Source organism: Mandrillus leucophaeus, unplaced genomic scaffold, assembly GCF_000951045.1.
Source record: "Mandrillus leucophaeus isolate KB7577 unplaced genomic scaffold, Mleu.le_1.0 Scaffold13, whole genome shotgun sequence".
Taxonomy (NCBI): Eukaryota; Metazoa; Chordata; class Mammalia; order Primates; family Cercopithecidae; genus Mandrillus; species Mandrillus leucophaeus.
Genome location: NW_012101254.1, coordinates 7,635,269 through 7,652,699, shown reverse-complemented (window position 1 = coordinate 7,652,699; position 17,431 = coordinate 7,635,269). Strand labels below are relative to the sequence as shown.

The 17,431-nt window shown below is 36.2% G+C and overlaps 1 protein-coding gene across 1 annotated transcript in view; it reads left to right on the top strand.

Moving 5' to 3' along the window:
• Positions 1–17,431, top strand: part of NCOA1 (nuclear receptor coactivator 1) — a 224,037-nt gene that overhangs the window by 10,149 nt on the left and 196,457 nt on the right. The window contains exon 2 of the mRNA XM_011972701.1: positions 13,823–13,907. The gene's annotated coding sequence lies outside the window, so the exon portion shown is untranslated. The remainder of the gene's footprint in view (positions 1–13,822; positions 13,908–17,431) is intronic.

The window sequence follows — 17,431 nt, the reverse complement described above, 5'->3', positions numbered from 1 at the left end:
ATTGTAGGGACAAAAAAGAGAAATGGAGGAGGAAACCATAGATTAACAGCAATGCCTGGACTTTGAGTCTAGATTTTAATAAACATTTACGAAATAGGGAAATTTTAACACTGACAAGATATTTGATATTAAAGAATTATTGTTAATTTTTAGGTGAGATGATAGTATGTAGTTATGTATTTTTTAAAAGCCCTTACCTTTTAGCGACACACAATGAAATGTTGATGTAATGAAAGATATGCCTGGACTCCTGCTTCATTACTATCCGGAGTACAGGGGAGGTTGTGGGTGAGGATTAAGTAAGATTGGCCATTAGTTGATCATGCAACTAGACACTTGTGATTTGGGGGACAGCACGTGAGGGGGTGGGAGTAATTCTTGATAATATTCCGTAAACTTTTTTGAAAAACTCCATAGGAAAAAGGTCCAAAAATACAGTTGAATTATGTGTATTTAGCAACCTGCTGAATCATATTTCTAATAATTTCTTGAGTCTGTTGAGTGTACTATATAGAAAATCCCATTGCCTATAAGGGACAGTTTTACTGTATAGTGCTTACTATTTACCAGGCTCTATTCTCAGCAGTTTATACATATTTACTCTTTAGATCCTCACAAGAATGCTTATGAAGTAGATATTAACTTGAAAAGGTTACCCAGGTGCTATGTTTTAGAGCTGGGATTTGTATCCAGACTTTCTATCCCTAGAGTCTATGCCTCTCTAGTTTTTGTATCTCTCTTTTATAACTTTTTATTTTTAATCCCTCTGCTCCAGTCCTTACACCTTTTATTTCTTTTGTTTCTCTTAGTGCACTGGCCAAGGAGTTCAGCTTTTAAAGACCAGTTTTTGTTTATAATTTTGATTTTGGAAGTTGTCTTAATACTTAGGGAATTCAGAGTCCAGCTGACGTTGCTCCTTTACAAATACAAGGTACTTACTAAGAGGCTAGAATTAGCTCACTGTGTATCCAGAAACCAAAGGATCAAGTGTATTAGAACAGTGTTTAGTATTTTTTATTGTATTTCTCTTCTGATCTGTAAGCAGCTCATTCATGGCTCATTTTACTTTTAATTACTTGATTTTATTGGTATTACTTGCTGAATTTCTTTCTGATACTTAGATAAACTTACTCCTTCCTCCCCATAACTCCTACACGTGTTATGTAGTTACCTCCTGCTTGACTTTACGTGGATTACATGAGATAATCTTAAAGCACTTAGTACACAGTTTTGCACATAATAAGTATCTAGTAAATATGCTTTTTGGTTTAAGAGACAGTCACTTCATACTTTTGACCAAAAATTGTTCTTTATTCTTTAGGTAACTTTTGAAATGGGGTGGGAAGAATATGGCTTAGTCACTTTAAGAAGTCCTAGGCCTGGGACAGGTGGGTAAAACTCGATAATGTGTTAGGGTGGTTTAATGAGTAATCTCTGTGTTCTCTGCAAGGAACTTTTTAATGATAGGCTCTGAGTTCAAGAAAGATTACTCACTTGAGTTGGTTTCCGAAAGAATACTTGTCTACTGGGGATGAAGTGGGAACAATTTAGGGAAAACGTGGCCTGTCCCAACTTCTTGAGTTTTTCGGTTCCTCTTGAGCCAACTGCAAAGGACGTTATGACATAGTAAGATACTACAATTCATGAAAGGAGGCACATAGGCACTAGTAAGAAAGAAAACTTTTGATTTCATTCGTATGAGAGAAGGATCACAATTACAGGTAACTTTTTCTTGAAGATTATGGAAGGTGACTATCTGAAGACCTGGGATAGCTAGTTAAAAGTTGTGTGGCTCACGCCTGTAATCCCAGCACTTTGGGAGGCTGAGGCGGGCGGATCACGAGGTCAGGAGATCGAGACCATCCTGGCTAATAGGGTGAAACCCCGTCTCTACTAAAAATACAAAAAATTAGCGGGGCGTGGTGGTGCATGTCTGTAGTCCCAGCTACTCAGGAGGCTGAGGCAGGAGAATAGCGTGAACCCGGGAGGCGGAGCTTGCAGTGAGCCGAGATGGGCAACTGCACTCCAGCCTGGGTGACAAAGCCAGACTCCGTCTCAAAAAAAAAAAAAAAAAGGTTGTGGTATTTTTCTTTGCTCCATCACCTGCCTCTCTCCACCTGAGCTGCACCTGTTATTTTATATAGGAGTATACTGAAGCAACCTTTTAACATATCTTTAATTGTATTTTTGAAAGTGATATTAAAGTATTTAGAAACTAAAGACTGTGGCCACACAAAGTATCTTTTATTTTCCAAAGGCCAGTTATTATTATTGAGTGGCATTGCTGTGTTAAAGAAGGGGATTTGCTTTTGGGGGCCCATAGGTTATTGATAATATTTTTTTGAATAATAAATGTGTATGACAGAAACCCACTCTCAGATCTAATCATGAAATGAAATGCTTTCCAATGAAATCTGGATGTTCTGGAAGCCAAAAGGTGATATATAAGAGGAAGCATAGTTGAGAGGTGCTGAATTTAACTTTTGTTATCAGTTACTTGGTGAAGGCATTGAAATGTTTATTGCTTTGAAGATTATCTTAAATGAGGAGGCATAGTTAATGTGGTCTATACAGAATGTGAGATGAAGTGAATTTAAGGGAAAAGAAAGCGGATACGAGAAAAACAAAAATATAAGAAAATAGCTAATATTTAGTGATTGCTGTGTATCAAGCACTATGATAGATATTTTGTACATATTTTCAGACACTGTCCCAATAACCATTTAGGTGTAAGTTACTAAACATCTATTAAAGTTTTTGAGAATTTTTGACATTTCTTGAAATTAGAAATTCCTTACATTATTAAGAAACACTCTTTGGTTGACCTTTGCCAGCCCAGCAAACCCAGAGTTAGATTAGGTGCAAAATTGAGAATCTCTGTCCTTACTCTTCATATCGTATGGATGCATTTAATGCTAGTAAAAATTGTAAGCCTGAATAAATGTAGTGTAAAACCTGCATTGATGATTTGGGGTTTATTTAGTTACTTATGAAGCTTTTATCTAAATTTGGGATTAAGTTGATTTTTCCAGTTTTCCAGTTAATGCAACATTTAAAAAAAGTTTTAGATTAAACCACAAAGGAAAACCTCAGTAAATTCCAGAAAAGCTGAAACTACGTATGTCCGTTCTCTGACTACAACGGAAGTTTAAAGTGTACAACTTTAACCATTTGGATAAATCAAACAGAAAAATTGCTTAAGTAAATGTAGGGTCAAACAGGAGATCAAATATACAATAACTGGTCATTTAGCACCTGAAATGAGATTCAGGCCAAGACTCATACTGTGCTTAGAAGTAGATTAATAGTCTTTGTTAACTTCACTGTTAATGAATGAAATAAATGTACTAAGTACTAAACCTTAGAATTTAGTAAAACAAACAACAAAATAAATGCCTAGTTTCTGAGAAAGGGAAGATACTAATAAGATAAAAGCAGAAATAGGTGACTTAAACAGAAACCACAGAAATGAAAAATCTAAAAGCTGTTTCTTAGGGTTGAAAAACAAAATGGAAAAATATCTGACAAATCTTACTAAGGAAAAGATGGAAAACCAAAATTAAGTTTATAAAGCAGATATAAGAATAGAACAGATATTTTAAAAATAGTAAGTGAGTACTATTTATTAACTCTAAGCTGATTTATTTGAAATGAATCACGAAACACCCAAGCTGATTTAAGAAAAGTTGGTCTGGGGCTACATCCAGCTAGCTCCAGAACCAACTTTTGCCGGTTAATTCTTTTTAGTTTTCAAGGAACATATAATTCCTATGGTGAGAACTATTTTAGAGATTATAAAAAAGATGGAAATATGCCCAATTAATATTATAAAATCAGTATAACTCTCTTAATGGTTCAGCGGAGAAGAACTCTTTTGGGGGAGTTTACTGCTTTTTTTTAGTTTCTATTGTAAGAACAGATTTTTCTTGAAATTAAAACAATTGAGAAAAGAAAAAAACCAGAAGCTCAAAACTTAAAGATATCGTTTATATTTATTAACGTATTTACCATTGCTGGCACTCTCCTTTGTATAGATCAAAATTTGAATCTGATATTCTTTTTCTTCTGCCTAAAAATCATTTCTCTGAGTGCATAATCTGCTGGTAATGGATTTGTCTCAGCCTTTGTCTAAAAACATTTCCACCTTCATTTGAAATATATTTTAACAGGGTATAGAATTTGAGGTTGACAAGTTTTCTCCCCCTTCCAATCTTGCTCCATTGTTTTCTTATTTGTATAATTTCTGATGAGAAGTTTGCTGTCATCCATACCTTTCTTTTTCTATACACAATCTTTTTTCCTCTTCTGGCAGTCTTTAACATTTCTTTCCTCCCAGTCACTGGTTTTCAACAATTTGATTATGATAATTGTTGGTATGGTTTTCTTTGTTTATCCTGCTTGGATTTTGTTGAGCCCCTTATGAATCTGTAAGTTTCTGTTTTTGATAGCATTTGAAAAAATTATGCTCATTTTTTCTTCAAATAAGTTTTTTTTAATCTTTTTTTTCCCTCTGTTTTTTGGACCTCAGTTACATTGATCTTAGCTTGTTTGTATATTGCTGCAAATCAGTGGTATTCACTTCCATTATTTTTGTATTTTTCTCCTTTGTGCTTCATTTTGGTTATCTTCTATAGCTATATCTTCAAGTTAGCGAACCATTAAATCTGCTGTCGATCCTATGCAGTGTATTTTTCATTTCAGATTTTGTATTTTTAATTTCTGGAAGCTCCAATTGGGCCTAAAAAAAATCTTGCACTTCTGTGTTCAACACTTCCACGGCTTTCTCTGCTTTTTTGAGTGTATTAAAAATATGTATAACTATTTTGGCATCTCTGTTTGCTATGCTCTCTGTCAGTTCTGGGTCTATTTTTATTGATTTGTTATTCTCCTGGTTATAGGTCATATTTATATGTCTGGTAAATTTTGATTGTCAGACATTGTGAATTTCATGTTACTGGATGTTAGGTTTTGTGATAAAGAGGCTTTTTTTTTTTTTTTTTTTGAGACGGAGTCTCGTTCCGTCACCCAGGCTGGAGTGCAGTGGCGCAGTCTCGGCTCACTGCAACCTCCGCCTCCTGGATTCACGCCATTCTCTTGCCTCAGCCTCCTGAGTAGCTGGGACTACAGGTGCCCACCACCACGCCTGACTAATTTTTTGTATTTTTAGTAGAGACGGGGTTTCACCGTGTTAGCCAGGATGGTCTTGATCTCCTGACCTTGTGATCCACCTGCCTCGGCCTCCCAAAGTGCTGGGATTACAGGTGTGAGCCATCACGCCCGGCCAAAGAGGCCATTCTTTTAAGTAATGTTAGTCTACGTTTTGGCATGCAGTTAAATTTTTTTTTATGCCCTTTAAGACTTGTTTTGTTTTAAGGAAGCTTTGTTAGGGTGAGTCTGGCGTAGTGAGTAGACTTTTCTCCTAGAGCTAATTTAGAAGTTGATTTCCTTATGAGGACTTTACATGATATTTCATGGATTAGGAGGTCTTTTCACTCTACCCTATTGGAATACAAACTATTCATAGCCTTGTTTGAGAGTTTCAGAAATTCTTTGGCCTTTTTTTTTTTTTTGGTTTGCTAGTCCTTTCTCCAACCTCAGGTGGTTTCCTTCCACACAGGACATATCAGCACTCTCCCAACAGCTTGTGGGAACTCCTTTGCATGTCTCCAAGGCACTGTCTCTGTATGTAGTTTCTTTCTCTCTGTTAGGCTAGTCCACAAATTCTGGCTGCCTTGGCCCCACTGTCAATCTTAGTGACCTCAACTCTTTGAGACTGTAAGGTTCTGTTTAAGCCCCATCTCCCCTCTGTACACTACATCCTGTAAACTGTTTCAAGGGTGTGAGGTCAGGCAAATGTAGGACTCACATCATTTTTTCATCTTTTCTCAGGGATCCCACTCTTGCTCTGACTGTTATCTAATATCTGAAAGCCATTGTTTAATCTGTTTTATCCAGTTTTCTGGTAGTATAAGCTGAGAGAGCAAATCTAATCTCTATTCCTCTATCATGGCTATTTGTGGAAATTCTTGATTAACTTCTTCTCCTCCTTTTTCTGTGGATTAAGATGTGGGTCTAAGTTAAAGAAGTTAAGAAACAAGTTGGTTTGATCTCAGTGTTTCAGGTATTTGGCTTACCAGTAACTGAGGCAGAAGAGTCTCCAAACTCTTTGATGACGATAAACAAATGATTTCACCTCATGCATTCCCCTCTCACTTTCACTGTCTGGAACCTACTGCAGTAGTAGGGTGGTTGATCAAGAATTATGGTATTCTGAGTTTTGGTCAATTGCCACATAGTTTAAATAAGTTCTTAGTACTTTTAACTGAATTAAGACCCATACTTATTTGCTTTTTCTCAGCTATTTCTGTTTGCTGGTATTTACTTTTAATTTTATCAGATTTTTTTGTTTGTTTCTGTTAGTTGCTAGTTTATCTAACTGGTTGTCATTTTTCAGCTGGATTATATTTTCTTTATATATTTTGTATTTTTCTGCATCACAGTAATGTTTAGGCTCTTGAAAGTGTTTGATCTTCATGCATTATATCTTTAGTTTTGTTATGTGTTTTTCTAATCTTGCTTTTCTCTACTCAAATGAATGAGTGAATAAATTAGTAACCGAATAAATGTAGACACATATACTCACACACAAAGTGCATTTTCTCAATTCAAACACTATTAATTGTGACATATACCACAGGTTTAATATATTTTCATGAAAAAAGAAACATTTAGTTTAAAAATAATCCATTTATCCATTTATCCATATGACTTCTACCTCATCTTTTTGGGAATCATAAGATTGAGTCTAATTGTCTTCCAAATTCTGACATGCTGCTTTTCCTTACCTGTGCTTGCTTTCTTGATCTCTTTACACATTATAATTGCCAGTATAATTTTGAGTCATATGAGAAATGTGTAGAATTTAACTGCTTTTCTTTCTGGTTGAACTCATGGTTTCAGTTTTTTTATAGATAAGCCGTGAATTAAATAACTTCCTTTTTGAGTCAGCTGGAAACTTTTGACAGATTGATATCCAGTACTTGGGTGATAGTACTTTGTAAAATGCAAATTAGTCCCACCAGTGTCTTCCAGCTCTGATTATTCTATGATCTGTTTTGAGAGATTGTGCAATTTTTACTGCTTTTAATTGCCCTTGCTTGGCTTGCAACAGACAACTTTTGCATCACAATAGCTTTTTATTTCAGTGCCTTGTCACGGTTCAGTCTTTCTGAAAACATTTTCGAGCAAGTTATGCTTTCAGATTTAAGTTAGAATTCAACTACATCTGAGTTTACCTATGCAGCTAACTCAGCTGTGGTCATAGTTGGATTGACAGATACCTTCCTTGGGAATGTATTTTCTATAGGTTTATACATGGGTGGGCAGTGACGTATCTCACAACTTACTCTTTTGCTTGGCTACTGGCAAATTTTTTTGGATTTTGATGCTGATACTTCTAGTTTCAGAAACCTGAAAATAATTATTTTAAGAAAAGCAAGTATCTTTAGTATTGAGAAAATCTAGTTTAGTAATTTAGTATACAATGAGCAAGCATAAAATCTGTCAGTGATAGAATTGTTTAATAAGTTTTGGGATGATCAGATAGCAGTTAGGAAAGTTCATGTAGAGCCTTTTCATATGCAAATGTTATGGTTGACCTTTTTAAAATGGAAAAACTAGTGAAACTGCAAAGAATAGTAATCTTCTAAAGTAAGAAGACTGTAAAGAAGTGATTATAAAAAGTTAAGCACATCTGTATGAAGAAAACCAACACAATTAAAACTAAAAAGAAAAATAACAAAGTGGAAAACACAGATATGACCTTACATGATTATTGTATTATGAAAATATTTATGACACTAAGATTCCGGCAACTACATTAATAAAGGACATGCCCATTAGCTCATAAGGAAAAGAGTTCAACCTCATTGGTAATTAAAAACAATAGTGAATAACTTTTTTTATGCTTATTGAGTAACCATAATAAAGAAGTCCATAGGGAATCAAATACTCATGCATTGCTTTTGGAATTGGAACAACTCATTTGAGTGGTAGTATGGTAGTGTATATCTTAAAAGCCATAAACATATCTAAGGGCATGGATTAATGATCTTGCTCTTGGGAATTGACCCTAAGTAAATAAAACAAAGAATTAAAAAAAACTATTTTAGAGCTGCATTCACAATACGATTACTTGTCATAGTAAAAGCTGAAGACAACCTACTTGGTCAACAGGGAAAATTTTGATATGTTATGCTAAATTAATACCTGAATAGTTCATATTCATTTCATCTAAGTGTAAGCACTGTGACAACAGGGACTGTATCTTTTCTTTTGTTCTCTGCTGTAAAACCAGTGCTTAGAAAAGCTTGGCGTGTGGTGGGTACTGAAAAATTATTATTAGTTTTTTTTTTTTTAATGAGCAACAGAATAATATTGAGTTAAAAAAGAATTTAAACATACACATACAGAACCTGTTCTCACATACCTTAATGAGTAAGGGAGAGGGGAAACAAGTTGCTTGATGGAGTTTTTAGAGGAATTTGAACTGGGGTTTGCAAGTTTAGTAGGATATGGATTCTCCTGGGAGCCAGGAGGTGAGAGTGCTACTCCAGGAAGAGGGATTTATCTGAAGAAAGACCTGACAGTGGGAATTGACTGGAGAATAAGGCAGGAAGTTAGGCATTTATAAGGACAGAATTCTGAGTGGACTTGTAGAGTTAGCTAATGAGGTGGGACTTTATTCTTCTGTATGAGAAATCATTGATGCTTTTTCAACAGAGTTTGATATTGAAAGAGCTATATAATTCAAGGAGTTAATCCACCTTTGCCATATAAGACAGGTTCACTCAGGGAGGTCAGTTAAACCAGGGGTCCCAAACCCTGGTGAGAGACTGTTGGAGTTCATGGTTACCAAGGTAGCTAGAGCTTGAGTGGCTAAGACAGTCACAGAGAAGTGAGCTTAGAAGTCTGAACCTTGTTTCCCTTAAGAGTTGTCACAGTTTAGTAAGCAACACAAACCAATAAGCAGGAAAGTTGAGCAGAAAGTGGCTGCTAACAAACTAAGAAGCTCAGCAGAGTTTTCGGCAGTTTCATGGTGCTAGAGATAGCGGCGTCCTGGTAAACACCCTAGGTTGAACAACTGCATCCTAGCGGTAAGAGTGAACCAGAAGTATACTGGGTCTTAATAAGACTGAAAACAAGCTTTAAGTTAGCTTGATCTCTGATTTGATTAGCTCCCACTGCCAACCAGAAAGTAAAGAAACTCTTCAATTGAAGATAAATTTCACATCCTTTATAGTTTTTAATGATACGGTGTTTGACATTGAGTCCCCAGATTCCAGACATGCCAAGAGCCAGGAACAAGAGAAAAAACAGATGCAAAAATAGACACAGATGATCAGGTGTGAACGTCAGTAAAAAAATATTGTGCCATTTCTCTCATTTCTCTTTTGTTTCTGATGAGATGTCTGCTGTCATTTGAATTATTTTCTCTTATAGGTAAATTATCATTTCTCTCTTACTGTTTTTATTACATTTTCTATGTCTTTAGCTTTCAGAAGTTTAACTGTGATATGCCTCGATGTGGATTGCTTTGGGTTTATCCTGTTTGTGGTTCACTTAACTTCCTGAATCTGTAAATTTATGTTTTGCCAAACATGGAAAGTTATCTGGTTTTATTTCTAAGAGCATTTTTTCAGCCCTGCCCACTTTCTTCTTTCCTTGTTTGACTCCATGGCAGAAGATAGATCTTTTGTTATAGTCACATAGGTCTTGAGGCTCTAATTATTTGTTTTCAGGCTATTTTCTCTCTGTTGTTTAGACTGGATAATATCTATTGTTCTATATTCTGGTTCAGTGATTCTTTTCTCTGTCCCTTCCATTCTATTGTTGCATCCATCCACTACATGTTTTGTTTCACCTATTACATTTTTCAGTTCTGAAATTTCCATTTGGTTCTTTATATCTTTTCTTTCTTTGGGGTATGTTCTTTATATCTTGCTTGGTTTTTGAGACTCAACTATTTTGTTGTTTCAAGTATGTCTGTAATGGCTCCTTGAGTCATTTTTATGACAGCTGCTAAAAAATGTTTTTCAGATAATTTTAATACCTCCATCATCTTGGTATTGGCATCTGTGGATTGTCTTTTTTTCATTCTGTTTGAGATATTCCTGGATCTTGGTATGATGAGTGATTTTTATTTGATACCTGGACATTTTTGGTATTACGTGCTGATGCTCTGGGTCTTATTTAAATATTCTGATTTAGTTGGCGTCCTCTGGCCCTGCCCCTACATGAGAAGGAGGGAAGCCTCATTACTATCCTGTCGGGATACAAGTCCAGGTTCTCTACTTTGCCTCTCTTGACACTCAATTTAGGGAGAGATTCTTTGTTACTGCTGGTCGTGGGTGGGAGTTCTGGCCCCCGTTGATTTCTTCCTGGCTGTTAGGGGCAGGAATATGTCATTATGGTTCCCCACATATCCTCCACCGGGGGATAGTCTCTTTACGGTGTGATGGTGAAAGGCCTGACTCTCTAATAGGCTTCTCCAAAAACAGCCTATGGCAGAAAGAGAGAAGGGTACCTTGTTACTACTAGGTGAAGGTCCAGGCTCTCCATGTGGTCTTCACTGACCCTATGGAAAAGGAGGTCTCATTATCACATGGCAGGGACTGGCTCCCTACTGGCCTTCTCTGACATCACCATTGTCGGGAGAATTGAATGCCTTATTACAGCTAGAGGAGAGCAGACATCTAGGCTCCCTACCTCACCTTTGCTGGTGTGGATGGGAGCTACAGACACAGAGTTGCTTTTTACTTTTGTTTTTGTGTTTTTGGTGATGTTTGGCTAGGTATAATGGCCTCTGTCTGGATTGTCTCTTTCCTTATTTTTTGCCTAGAGAGAACAGGATTTTGTTTTGTTTGGCTGGTTGGTTTTGTAGGGGAGTCTGGGCCTATGGGTTTTTTCGGGCTGCCAGCTTCTTCAGCTCCAAGGTCATGATATATAACAAAAACAGAAAACTACAGGCCAATATTCCTGATAAACACAGATGCAAAAATCCTCAACGAAATACTAGCAAACTGAATCCAATAGCACATCAAAAAGATTATACACCATACCTAAGTGGGATTTTTCCTAGGAATGATTCAACATATGCAAATCAATAAAAGTGATTAATCACATCAACAGAATGAAGTACAAAACAGTATGATCACCCAATAGATGCAGAAAAAAATCATTTGATAAAATTTAACATCCCTTCATGCTAAATCTCTCAACAAATTAGACATAGAAGGAATATATCTCAATACAGTTAAAGGCCATATATGACAAACCCACAGCTAACATTATACTGAATGGGGAAAAGTTGAAAGTTTTTCCCTTAAGAAAACGAGTAAGACAAAGATGCCCATTTTAATCAGTCTTACTCAACATAGTACTGGAAGCCTTAGCCAGAGCAAATAGGCAAGAGAAGGAAATAGAGGGCATCTGCATTGGAAAAGAGGAAGTCAGATGGTCTCTGTTTGCAGATAACATGATCTTATATATAGAAAAATCTAGAAACTCTACTTTTTTAAAATCAGTTTTAAAATTGATAAATTCAGTAAAGTTGTAGGATACAAAATCAACATAACAAAAATCAGTAGCATTTCTATACATCAGTAATGAACTAGCCTGGAAAAGAAAGCAATTCTATTTACAATAACTACGAAAAAACCCCACCTAGGAATAAATTTAACCAAGGAGGTGAAAGATCTCTACAATAAAAACTACAAAACACTGATGAAATAAATTGAAGAGGACATACAAAAAATGGAAACATACTTCATGTTCATGGATTAACAGAGTTGATATTGTCAAAATGACCATACTACCCAAAGCAATGTGCAGATTCAACACAAGCCCTATCAAAATACCAATGACATTCTTCACCAAAATAGAAAAAAAGATCCTAAAATTTGTTTGAAACCACAAACGACCCCAAATAGGCAAATAATTCCTGAGGTGTGGGAGAGGACTTTGGAGGCATCACATTATCTGACTTCAAAATATACTGCAAAGCAGTTGAAACCCAAACAGCATGCACTGGCATAAAAACAGGCACATAGACCAATGGAGCAGAAGAGAACCCAGAAATAAATCTACATATTTATAGCCAACTGATTTTTAACAAAGGCACTGAGAACATACATTCAGGAAAAGACAAGCCTCTTCAATAAATGGCGCTGGGAAAACTGGATATCCATATGCAGGAGAATGAAACTAGACCCTCATCTCTCGTTGTACACAAAAATCAACTCCAAATGGTTTAAGACTTAAATGTAAAATCTGAAACACTTCAGGACATTTATATGGGTAAAGATTTTATGGCTAAGGCTTCAAATGCACAGGTGCAACAAAAGCAACAATAGACAAATGGTATTACATCAAGCTAAAACACCTCACAGCAGAGAAAACAATCAACAGAATGAAGAGACAACCTGAAGAATGGGAGAAAATGTTTGTAAACGATTCTTCTGATTAGAGATTAATACCCAAAATAAGTAAGAAACTCAACAGCAAAAAGCCAATAATTCAATTAAAAAATAGGCTAATGATCTGACTAGACATTTCTCAAAAGGAATATGCAAAAGGCCAACATGAAAAAATGTTGAACATCAGTAATCATCAGGGAAATGAAAATCAAAACCATAATGAGGATTATTTCACCTCAGAATGACTGTTATCAAAAAGACAAAAAATAAATGCTGGCAAGGATGTGGAGAAAAGGGCACTCATACACTATTTGTGGGAATGTAAATTAGGACCACCATTATGCAAAACAGCATGGATACTCCTCAAAACTGAAAACAGAACTGCCGTGTGTTTCAGTAATCCCACTACTAGGTATTTATCCAAAGTAAAGGATAACAGTATGTTGACGAGATATGTATATTCCCATGTTTGTTGCGGCATATCACAGTAACCAAGATATGGAATCAACCTATATGTCTATCAACAGATGAATGGATAAAGAAAATACGGTATATATACAAAATGGAATACTATTCAGCCATAAAAAAGAATGAAATTCAGTCATTTGGAGCAACGCGGATGAGCCTGGAGGACTGTATTAAGTTAAATATTTAAGTCAGACACAGAAAGACAAATATAGCACATTTTCACTCATATTGTGGGAGCTAAAACTAAGTTGAGCACATAGAAGTAGAGAGTATAATTGTGGTTACTAAAGGCAGGAAGGGTAATTGGGAGGCAGGTATTGGGAGAGGTTGGATAACAGTTACAAAATTATAGGTTAGATAGGAGGAATAAGTTTTGGTGTTCTATAGCAATGTAGGGTGACTATCATTAACAAGAATTTAGTGTGTATTTTTAAATAGCTAGAAGAGAGGATTTTGAATGTTCCTAACACAAAGAAATGATGAATGTTTGAGGTGATTGATATGCCATTACCCTGATTTGATTATTACTCATTCTATATATGTATTGAAATATCACTGTACCCCATAAATATAGTTACTAAATGTCAATTTTTTAAAAAGCTATTTTTAAAATGATAAAAAAATTGTTTTGTAGAATGTTAATTTTCTGTATTCCATTTTATTAAAATATATGCAATTTTATTTTTGTTTGCTTCGAGAAATGTCCCAGTGTAGTTTATGTATTAATTATGCATATCTTAATGAATTCAGAATAGTACTTTAAGTATATTAAGTTTACTTACTGCTCCCCCACCCATTTTCCAAAGTAGACTGCATTAATTTCATGTGATTGATCCAAGTAGATCCAATTGATTGACTTACTGTTTTCCTAATTTCAGATTCCAATTACAGCTACATCAGAGAATGAGTTAATCTCCTCAGAAATCACTAAATACTACTCTGAGGGGCTTAGAAATTAACAGGGTAAGTTGAATATCATCTTAAATACTATCTGAATTTTTACAGTGAATTCCTAATTTGGGCCTATAGTGTGTCAGGAAACAAGTTGGACACTAGGAAGAAGATTCTTTTATTTTCCATGCCTGTAGTGGTTTTCAGCTTTCTTTTGAATCAGGGCCCCTTTGAGAGTCTACTTAAATCTGTGTAGATCTTTTCACAAACATTCACACATGTTCAGTCAGAGTTTGAAGATCTTCAAAAATTTCCTAAAGTTCACAGACCCTTGGGCAACCCTGTGCTTTGCAGTTTTTCAGACATTTTTGCAGGCTTTGTTTCTCTTTTAAATATTACAACTCTGTGAATTAATGACTGGTATTGATATTTTACATTGAAGAAACCGGTGCTCAAAATGGTATGTGACTTTTCTTGTAATGCAGCTGTCAAATGTGAGGCTAGAATTGAAGACTTTCCCAAATTTTAATAATACTGTCGGCTTTTTTTAAGGTTCTTTCTTCTTAGTATGTCAGATTGCTCCTTAGTAAGATTGTGTCAACCTTTGCTCATTGTCAGCAAGTGAGCATGTCTGCTTCACCACATTATCCCATTGGGTGTTCCACCACCCTAGTGTTTGCTAAATTGGCATGTAGATAATTGCATTTCATTTTAATTTGTTTCTTTGTTGTATTTAGAGTTCTCTATCCACTTATCCATTGGAGTCTTACCAATTTTTATACTATTGCGTATGAATTTTGAATATATTAAGAATATTAACTTTGTCATGTTTTGTGCAAATACATTTACCCTTTCTATTTGCCTTTTTACTTTGCGATATTTTTATGTATAGAAGTTTTGAAATGTTTAAGTATTCAGACCTACTTTTTCCTCTACATTTTTTCTCTTTTTTTAGTGTAGAAATTTCTAAATGTTTGATACATCTCAGTGAATGCAGACACTTACATTCACAGATTTTTTTTTTAACATAATGGCAATCTGATTAAAAAAGGAGTGTTAGTTAAGTTACAGTTTTTTTGACTTTGTCATGTGTTTATTGGTTTTTCATCTTCTTTGAATATTTTAAAATATTTACTCTTTCATAATTTTTATAAATGATATGTAGAAATCTAGATTAGTTCTGATAGCATTTAGTAAATGTTTCATTTTTACCCAGATTTCAAAGTATAGTTTACCCAGTGTAACATTTTCACATACATGTATATTTCTTTGTCTCTACTAAAGTTCCTTTGATCTAATTATCTGTCATGGCATAATTACGTATTTTTAATGTTATTGTAGCTTTAAAGTGTTCTTCTATTAGTTTTTCAAAACTGTTTTATTCTTTGATATTTTTCCAAATTAACTTGAGAATATATTCATCAAATTAAAAAGCAAACATATGAAGGATTTTTAATTACGATTGCATTGAGTTTAAAGATTCATTTGGGGCCGGGGTGGTGGCTCACACCTGTGATCCCATCACTTTGGGAGGCTGAGGCAGGTGGATCACCTGAGCTCAGGAGTTGGAGACCAGCCACGGCAACATGGAAAAACCCCATCTCTACTAAAAGCACAAAAAATTAGCTGGGCATGGTGGCGGGCTCCTGTAGTCCCAGCTACTCGGGAGGCTGAGGCAGGAGAATCCCTTGAACCCAGGAGGTGAAGCTTGCAGTGAGCCGAGATCATGCCACTGCACTCCAGCCTGGGAGACAGAGCGAGACTCAGTCTCCAAAAAAAAAAAAAAATTAGCTGGGCCGGTGGTGTGCACCTGTGGTCCGCGCCTATGGTCCCAGCTACTCGCGTGACTGAGGTGCGAGAATTGCTTGAGCCTGTTTGTTTGTTTGTTTGTTTTTTAAGACAAATATCTTCCTCTCTCGCTCAGGCTGGAGTGCAGTGGCATGATCTGGGCTCACTGCAGCATCTACCCATCAGGCTCAAGGGATTCTCCCAGCTCAGCCTTCCTAGCAGCTGGGACCGCAAGTGCACAGTGGCACAATCCCAGCTCTCTGCAACTTCTGCCTCCAGGGCTCAAGTGATCTTCCACCTCAGCCCCAGAGTATGCCCAGCTAATTTTTGTTTTTTGTTTTTGTTTTTGTAGAGATGGGGTTTCACCACATTGCCAAGGCTGGTCTCAAACTCTAGGCTCAAGCAGTCTGCCTGCCTTGGCCTCCCAAAGTGTTGGGATTATAGGCGTGAGCCACCATGCCTGGCCAGCTTTTATATTTCTTTGTGCTTTTTCTACACATATGCAACTTGGAATTAGATCTCTGTCCTCTCAGAGACTTTCCTTATGCTGTCTGGCCCCCAGGAGCCTCTTTTCCTAGTCCTTTCACTGGTAGCAGGGGTTTCTTTCTCTTCGAGTCTTAGTGTCCCCTTCCCCCACTGTTATGCCCCAGAGAAATACATAGTGAAGATTCTTCCCATATTCTTCCTACTACTCTGGCCCCTTTCCCGTTTCTCAGGACAGAAGGACAGGTTTCTTTTAGGCTTTCAGATGTACTGCCTCAGTAGTGCAGCTTCATGACTTAGACTGGCTTTGAGGCAGAGTCAGCAGAGAAGAAAAAAAAAAAAAAGAAGAGTAAAGAAACTGGGAACTCCCCTCATACTGCTCCAAACCACATACTTTGTAGCCCACAGATGCTTGTTTTATACCCACTAGAAAGAGGGGGTTTCTCCTGGAGTTTTGCCATGTATGTCTGCTGCCTAATTCTGGGACTCTGCCCACCCTCAAGTCAGAGTGGTAGAAAAAGAAAGGATTTAAAAAAATAGTAGTAAAGTTACCTTCATATTGGTTATTCTTCACATTTTGTCTTTCTTCTCCAACATACCTGACATTGTTACTTTTCAGTTTTCAGGAAGTTGCTTTTAGTATTCTGCCCAGAGTTTTTAGTTGTAATCAGTGAGGGAGATAGGCTGTAAAGGGCTTATTCCATCTTGACATTCACTGAAAGTCATATTATTTCGTTTTGAAAACAATTGTTATTTTCCCAAAATTCTTCTTGTTCCTTGATTATTATAAGAACAGATTTTTTTGTTGTTGTTGTTCTGTGGATATATTGGCCTCTTGAATCTCTCTCAAGATACCAATAAAGTTAGGAAAATTTTATTTATTTTTGTTGCCTTACTGTATTTTCTTTGGGTCATTGTGTCTCTACTTCTTCACCTTATTGCCTCCGTTGGTTTTTATTAAGTGGCCAGTGATTGTTAGCTTTCTTCTTTACAGTATTTTCAAGTAAAGGTCACAATCAGTGGTTGTCTTACTTCAAAGTATATAACCATTGCTTAGCGGCCCAGGTAGAATGTAGGTTCCTGGTCCCATGGACAAAAATCTGATTCAGTAAGTCTAGAGTAGGGCACATAAACACCTTAAATTATTTTGATGCTGATAGTTGAATGATAGCCTTTGAAATCTTGGAACTGGTGTAATTCTGTACAGATCATTATTCCCCTTTACAAAATACTGTCTTACCCACTGAGCATCGTGGCTGACCATGGGACTCTGTAGTTGGCTTCCTGCTTGCTGTGGTGAGTGAGAGGTGGGCTTTCCTTTACCC